The following is an 8,308-nucleotide window of genomic DNA, read 5'->3' as shown; positions in this document are numbered from 1 at the left end:
GCGTTGGCATCCATGTTTAAGGTTAAATGGAAGAATGAAGCACCAGCTATCCATATTGACCACCTGGATGAACCAGCATATTATCTAGCAATCAAGGTAGATCCTGATGATAAGCCCTGGTTCTATGAGATAAAGACATTCCTAGAGAAACAACAATATCCCGAGGGTATATCTATTATCGATAAGAAAGCTTTGACAAGGATTTCCTCCAAGTTTTTCTTAAATGGTGATATGTTATACAAGAGGAATCATGATTTCATGTTGCTCAGATGTGTGGATAGACATGAAGAAAACACGATCATAAAATCCATACATGAAGGTTGTGATGGTGTACATGTGAAAGGTCCTGATATGGACAAGAAGATCATTCGGGCTTGGTATTAATGGAAAACAATGGAGGTTGACTGTTACAACTTTGTGAAAAAATGCGACAAATGTCAAATATATGGTGACAAGATCTTTGTGCCCCCATCTCCGTTGAACGTTTTGACATTTCCATGGCCTTTCTCTATGTGGGGTATTGATATGATCAGGATGATAGAACCTAAAGCTTCCAATGAGCATTGATTCATCCTAGTTGCTATTGATTACTTTACAAAGTGGGTCGAAGTTGCTTCGTATGCCGATGTCACTTGACACATGGTTACTCGGTTTTTTAAGAAAGAGTTACTTTGTCGCTATGGAATTCCTAGCAAGATCATAATTAACAATCTTAGTAATATCAACAATAAGATGTTGAAGAAGTTGTGCGAAGAATTTAAGATTGAGCACCACAATTCTTTAACATATCAGCCCAAGATGAACGGCGCCATAGAAGCAGCTAATAAGAACATCAAAAGAATTATCCAGAAAATGGTCAGAACTTATAAGGTTTGGCATGAGATGCTACCCTTCACCCTGCACGGTTATAGGACCTCGGTTCGTATATCCATGGGGGCAACTTTGTACTCATTAGTGTATGGGATGAAGGTTGTTTTACCAATCGAAGTTGAGATTCCTTCTCTCATGGTTATTATGGAGGCTGACCTTTATGAAGCTGAATGGGTTCAATCTTAGTATGATCAGCTGAATCTGATTGAAGAGAAATGTTTGACGTCTGTATGCCACGATAAATTGTACCAAAGACGCCTCAAATAGGCTTTTGATTAGAAAGTACTTCCTCGTGAATATTGCGTAGGAGAACTCGTGCTCAAGAGATACTCTACTATTCACTCGGATCCTCGGGGAAAATGGACTCCCAACTACGAATGACCTTTTATCATTAAGAAGGTCTTCTTAGGTGGAGCTCTAATCCTCACCACAATGCATGGGGAAGATCTGCCGTCGCCAGTGAATGTTGACATAGTCAAAAAATATAATGCCTAAAAAAGAAATGATGATAAAAGCCCGCTAGTTTGACCTTCACAAGATCAATCTAGGAAAAAATGGCTATCCTTATGGACCAAAAAATGAATTGTCCATGAAAAAGTTAGGGATCAAATAAAGACATAAAGCTCGCTAAGTTGAAAACCTGAAAGGGCGACGTAAGAATGAGCATCCCGGTGGACGAAAAAAATAGAAAATGTCTAGGAAAAACTTAGGGATACAGGAATTTGATTATGTTCCTTGAGCCTAGTTCACTATAGCTAGATCTCAGATGGCCGAAGATCGATCCAATCATCGTCAATCGAAGTGAAGTATTGAGATTCAAATCCTACAGTGGATGGCAGCCAATGTTGCAAACAATGGAAAATACAGAATTATTTCCCATTTCCATTTATTTTATTTTTCAATTTTTGAAATTTCCTGAATAAGTATTTTTGCATCCTTGTACGCATCATATGTACAGATTTTTTTACAATCAATAAAATTCAGTTCCTTTATCATTTTATTTTCATTTCTCCTGTGTTTTGTTTGCGCTAACTGGTTTATTTTCATCACATAATGTTATAAAATTTGGGGAATAATAAAAGCTACATTAATAGAAAACCTTATGCATTTCCTTAACCTCCTAAAAAATCCTAAAAGTTGATCGGTAGTTTGAAAGTTTTTGCTTGAACATTTGGAAAGGTCATGATAATTGCCCGGTTAGATCATATACCTTTGTGCTCTCTTCAGCATGACCATGGGGGATCCCCAGCAACAATGTTAATACACACCGTTCTCATAATAACAGTTTCCTTGGTATGATTAGTGATGAGTCAAAGTTTCCGCTATGCCAGAAACCATACCTTGTGAATGACATCCACATGACCATATGAAATATGCATGCATCATGAAAATAAAGCATACATCATGCAACATGCATATCATGTTCCTCATTTGCAATATCCCCATAGATTATCAATAAATTCAAGCAGATGAACCTATAAAAGTTGAATCGCCATCCCTATTTCATATGACCATTCTCAACGGGAAAATTTTCGGATACTTCGGTATTTAATCCACTCATACCTTGAATATCCGAAAAGCTCCTACAATTCGACCATTCAGGTTTAATTAGATTAAATATGGGAAGTTGTCATGCCCCAAAATTTGCCCTCCTCTTTTCATCTTGTCAATCAATCCTTGACTTAAGAATCATATGTATGCATTCATGCCTCATTCATATGCATCATTCATTCAATAAGTAGATCATTATAAATTCAAAGCTCTTAGCTTGCAAGCTAGGGTTTGTGTGTGGATCAAAGATCAAAGGTATGTCTTTGATTATTCATCTGAGCATAGGGGATGTAAAATCCTAATTGCATGGTCTATGGAAGCATGAATTCCACAAGATTTCATCATGGCACTCTTCAGGGGTCTCAAACCCTAATTCCCTAATGACTTGGTTATAGGCCTTCATGGGTACCCCTTGGGCTTTGTCTTGGCTATCTAAACCTTAATTGGGGGTCTCATACATTGGAGATTTGTTTATGAGAGCATCATGATTGATTCAAAAACCTTGGTTGAAGTGTATGCATCATGAAACCCTAATCAGGGAGGATATGGTCCTAAGGTACTTTATAGCTTGACTTTTCATCTAGATGGCCTCCAAACCCTAGTTTCATCTAATTCTTTACCCATTATGTGTTTGATTCCCTTGCTTGATCAAGATCCCCCAATAACCTCTTGTTCATGGTTCATTCATGTTGATTACTTGGATTTGGTTCCATTCATTTATGCTTAAGCCCTTTGGTCCTAGCTCAAGTCCTTGGTCCCATAACTCCTATTTTGCTTCCTTCCATAACCATTCATCTGGTCATTACAAGTGCCTAGTACATGACTTGCTTGGTTTCCCCTAGTCAGGGATGTTCAAATCCATTTCATTACATTGTCATTCCATTGTTTCTTGGTCTATAAGTCATTTGTTAGGTCATAGTACATCCTGGTCCTTGCTAAGATCTTAGGTTCATGCCCATAATTGGTCCATTCAAGTTAATTTGATTCATGTTAATGGTTCAGTCAAGTCATATTATTGTTAATCACTCATGTTAATCTAAGTCATGTTCATAGTTCATGTCAATCTATTTCAAGTCATGATCATGAAATGATTGATATCCATCAATTCATCACAAGTATCAAGATTCAATTTCATACAAACATCAAAGTCAAACCATGTTCATCATACAAGTACCAAATTCATTCATAAACAAGTGACAATTTCATTCATATACATAAAATGCCATTATTACAAATAAAATGTTCGACACATGGAAAAATACAAAAAAAATGGAAGTTTAACCAAATGTTGATTTTGGTCAACAGTTAACTTTTTCGTCAACTTTGACCAAAATCAACCCAATTCCCCAAAACCCTAATTTTACTAACCCTAATCCTAATTCGATCCCTAATCTTCCTTTTTGATCCTTGATCCTTGGTTTTTGGCCTTTTGTACATGATAGTCCAAAAATCCAAACTTTATGTCATGATGCATTGTCCAAGTGACCTACATGAGCAAGTGGCAAAGCATAAGTCCAAATCAGGACATATAAAATCATAGCATGATGAATGGAGTTGGAATTAATGAGATAAGCTAAAATCAAGATGGAAAAATAAATCATGACATAAACACGTGAGTATTCTACAATATCGAGATGGGATGCAACATATAAGCCAATGGGCCACGACCATGAACACACCAAGTCAGAAATGTAAGTCATTTACCTGCTGCACAATGAGTAATGATCAGTTCCACATCAACATTGCTCAATGAATTTCCTCGAGCTATTCTAGGTCAGGACCTACAAATAGTAAAGATAGTCTAGGTAAAATCAGTTGAATTCAAGGCATTGTTCAAGCTGCTTGTCACCACCAACATTGAACCTGATTGATGAAAGCAATGTAACCATAATATGCAGTCTGCAAACCAGGAAATGAACCCTACAAAACCAGACCAGTGCAAACCTTACAAGCCTACATAAACCATACCTAACATATACAACCTCAATCCAAACTCTCAACAACTTCATGAATCGGTTCACAACCAGCTCATGAAAAAGTAGTATAAAATGGGACAAGTTCTTGGTCAAGCATGAAACACAACTCCTTAATAATCCAGTCAAGGATATTCTATTCATTGACATTCAGTCATAACACACCTCACATGGCAAGCATGAAAACATGAAAGAATCACCTTGGTAGACCTGGACCCCATGAGCAATGAACATTCACCAGGTTTAGCTAGCAACAAACAACAACCCTGATCCAACAAGCAACAAATAGCCTTAACCTTCATCAAACAATGTACCATGAGCAACCAATCTTCTTCATATTTGGCAACATAGAAATCAAGGCCTCCACAACCATGGCAGACTGTTCCTTTTTATCAAGCATACTATCAATCATATTAACTTGGTTATATACAACAATTAACCATCATTAGCATACACCTAATCTACACTTCCAACCAGTTTAAGTACTTAACAGCTTTTCACTAATGCATTGATTCAAACAAGTTTGTAGAATAATAGGGGGGGGGGGGGGGGTAAGACAATTGGGTTCAGGTCCATTCAATTCAGCAGTGAATCCAGAAGAAGTGTAAATCAAAATGCAAGCCAAATTGACAAACCAGTCTACCTCCAAATTAACTTTAATTTCCAAACAAAATTAACTTCAGATTCACTTCAAATAAAATTCAAGATTAACAGAAATATGACAGTTGGATTCATTAATATTTTAATTTCATTTCAATTTGAGTTTGCAACTAACTATTTCATTTTCACCTAAACTAACCTAACTGAAATCCTAACTAATTCAGTTTGCCTTGATTTCAGAAATTCAGTTACAATGACATTATTGGTTTTTCAACAGAATTCCAAATTTCCAACTGAAATCCTAACTACATATTCACGACCCTAATGTTGATAACCTCTTATAAAAAGGATCCAATCATTACACAATAGCTCTCAATCATTTTCTGCAGAATCTCCAATCAGAAACTCACTTTCAAGCTCTCTCAATTTTCTCTCGTTTCTCCCTGAGAATCTCTCATCTCAACCTCACCTACATGCATTCCCTAAAATCCATTGAAGCTCATCATCAGATCTTCAATTTGACTTGTGTTAAGCCCAAAATCACAAATCTCTCATCCTACTGTTAGGGACCAATTAGTACTACTTTTTATATCATTTTATTGGTCCCTTTTACCAAGTTTTGATGTAATTACACACTTTTATTCTCACTATTTTGTATAAATGCAATTAGGTTTAATTTATTTTGTTTTGAATAGTTATTTCACATATTTGTTAGTTTTGTAGAATTTTTGGTTAAGAAGGCTTTGGATTACAACACCACACTTTGGAGGAAGCTTGCCAAACAAGGAAGCTGGAGAAGCAACAGTTCGCGCCACGAACTACCTTCGCGCCGCGAAGGCTGCGAATCTAGCAAGCTGACTGAGGGTCAAAAGTGCTGTTTTGCAGGAAAAGTTTATTGCCATTTTGATGTCTGCCTGGGAATTGCTTTTCTGCTGGAGATGACAATGACCAATTAGGGAAATGTCAACCTTTTTTGTTAGAAACAAATACATTATGCTAGGGCATGGAAAAGACACACTATTATTATCATTGAGACATTGATATTGAGAGCTTTTTGTAAGAGAGAAAAATAGAGTTTTTCTTCTTTAACTTTCTGCTTTGAACAATGATGATGAGGAGCTAAACTCCCCTTTGTCAAGATTGGAGGTAGTAGCTATTCTCATATGTTTATGTATGCCATTTGATTTATATATATGATAAAGATTGTTGATGTATTAAATACTGTTTTTGCCCTAAGTTGAAAACCAGATTTGAGTAGTTGGCGAGAGAGATTATTTGAGTCTTGACATAAAACAGATTTTCAAGTAGTGAATAAGTTGTAGAGATAGATTTATTCATTACTATTCTTTGGTATTAAACATTAAATATTGCTATATTGATAGTTAGGTGGAGAGATCGTCTAAGGATCAATATAGTGATTATCACAATATCATTTAGACATAAATGACTTTGAGAGGATACTTGAACATCATCAATAATCTTAAATCTATATAGTTATCATAAGGAAGCATAAACATTTGAAATAGTGAACTCCAATCTTGCCAAGCTTTTACATTAGATTAAAACCATTTTACTTTTTAGTGACATTTACTCACAAGATAACTTTTCAACCAAAACAACCTTGTTACTTTCTAAACTTACAACATTTGGATTATAGAACGGCGGTAATATCAACCAATCTCTGTGGATACGATATAAAAATATTTGCCGAAGATATACTTTTCAACACCTACCGACTAGAATCGCGAAGAAGAAGAAGAAGAAGAAGCTGCATGAACTCAAAGTGAAAGATTCAAGAAGCTTACCTTGAAGTTGTCTCTGGTATTTTCTCGCCATTCGTTTTCGGCGTCGTTGATACTCTACTATAGAGGTTAGTGTTTGTTTTAATTTGTTGCTTTCCTTCTGGCGAGGATGTAGGATTAGGAGAGGAGGAGCAAATCCCTAACCCCGGGGGCTTTGATTCCTCATATTTGAAGTTTAATTTATGAGTGGAGTTTTTGGGTTCTTGAACGGATCTATGCGATTTTGGAGTTAGGTTTAGAATCTAAGAAATCTAGTTGCAGATTAGTGGAAAGGAGACCGAAGTGGTTCTAATGGTGTGTTTGATGTTGATTTTTGGTGGCCACCGCCGCCAGAAGCGATTTCTGACATGGTGGTCCACGGTGGTTCAGATGAAGCTTTGACCTGAGTTCATTTCCCCTGGTGGCGCTCGTTATATTTATTTTGACTTCAATCTAGTGTCAATTCATAAGCCCCACGTGTGACATTGACTTGGTTATGCCGAATCACATTGCTCAGGTGCTCTTTGTATTGCTTCCCTTAACCAAGTCCTGATTGGCTCTATGAACCCGGGCCCAACGTGTTTCATTTCCAGTATCTATAATTTTGCTCCTACACCCCCTTCCCTAAAGAAAATTCTATTAGGCTTTCCGAACCTAGGCCCAAACGCGTTTTCATTTCCATCACACAGGGTTCAGGGGTTGTACCTCCTTTGTTAAGCCCATTCTTATGATTGGCTTTAATGTTTTTGTTTGTTAATTGTTTTTAGCCTTGTTAATTGCTGATTAATTAGGCCAATTAAGGAATAAAAATTAGGATTAATATTTTAGAATTTAATTAGGATTAAAATTAATTTTTTTAATTAGAAATAATTAGGATGGTTGATTTTAATTAAATTCTTGTTTAAATCCCCTAAGAGTTTTCCCATGTAATTGGACCATTTTAACCCTAGGGTTTAATTTTGGGTTACATGTTCCCTTAGGACTAGGAATTGATTTAGAATAATTGATCTTTTAATCAAGTTAGTTTTCACGTGATATTTGGTAATGGATAATTAATTTGACCTTAATCTTGGCATGATCCCTTAGTATAACTTGAACAAATTTTTAACCTTAGATTAGGTTAACCATAGATTTTCTAGTTAATTCACTCCTTTGATTTAAGTTGATCAAAAGAAGTTTTGATTGACTAAATTCTTTGATTCATGTATAATCCCACAGTTTATTCCAGTGATAAAAAGTCCCTTGATCACTTGATAAGACTATTTTGGTAAGCTGTGGATCTCAAGGCCTCAAGTCTAGACTTTCACACAAGGCATCCCAGGCAAATCAAGCAGTGGATTATATAAGGCATATCAAAGGTGTTTCTTTCAGAGCTTGTCAATCAAGATCAAATTGTGTAATATGAGGCTTAAGAAATAGGAAATGGATTAGAGTGGAAAATTCCATTAACTCATTTTGGATATTTTTGAGTACGGGACGAATGACCCAATTGCTCATCGTATTCACCTATATTCATAGACTTTAGAACAATTC

The 8,308-nt window shown here is 36.1% G+C and overlaps 1 long non-coding RNA gene across 3 annotated transcripts; it reads right to left on the bottom strand.

Annotated features, from left to right (window-relative positions):
* Positions 1 to 3,579: 3,579 nt before the first annotated feature.
* On the bottom strand, positions 3,580 to 7,450 carry LOC127075575 (uncharacterized). Of its 3 annotated transcripts, none has more exons than XR_007786582.1 (3): positions 6,800 to 7,450; positions 4,126 to 4,660; positions 3,580 to 3,907 (listed from the first exon to the last, which is right to left on the bottom strand). It is a non-coding gene; the product is annotated as an uncharacterized LOC127075575 (long non-coding RNA). The 3 variants fall into 3 exon arrangements; XR_007786581.1 differs by having other exon boundaries at positions 4,126 to 4,202; XR_007786580.1 differs by lacking the exon at positions 6,800 to 7,450 and having other exon boundaries at positions 4,126 to 4,930.
* Between the last annotated feature and the right edge of the window lie 858 nt (positions 7,451 to 8,308).

The sequence above is a fragment of the Lathyrus oleraceus genome, chromosome 4, assembly GCF_024323335.1.
Source record: "Lathyrus oleraceus cultivar Zhongwan6 chromosome 4, CAAS_Psat_ZW6_1.0, whole genome shotgun sequence".
Lineage (NCBI taxonomy): Eukaryota > Viridiplantae > Streptophyta > Magnoliopsida > Fabales > Fabaceae > Lathyrus > Lathyrus oleraceus.
This window is presented reverse-complemented; position numbering and strand designations above follow the sequence as displayed.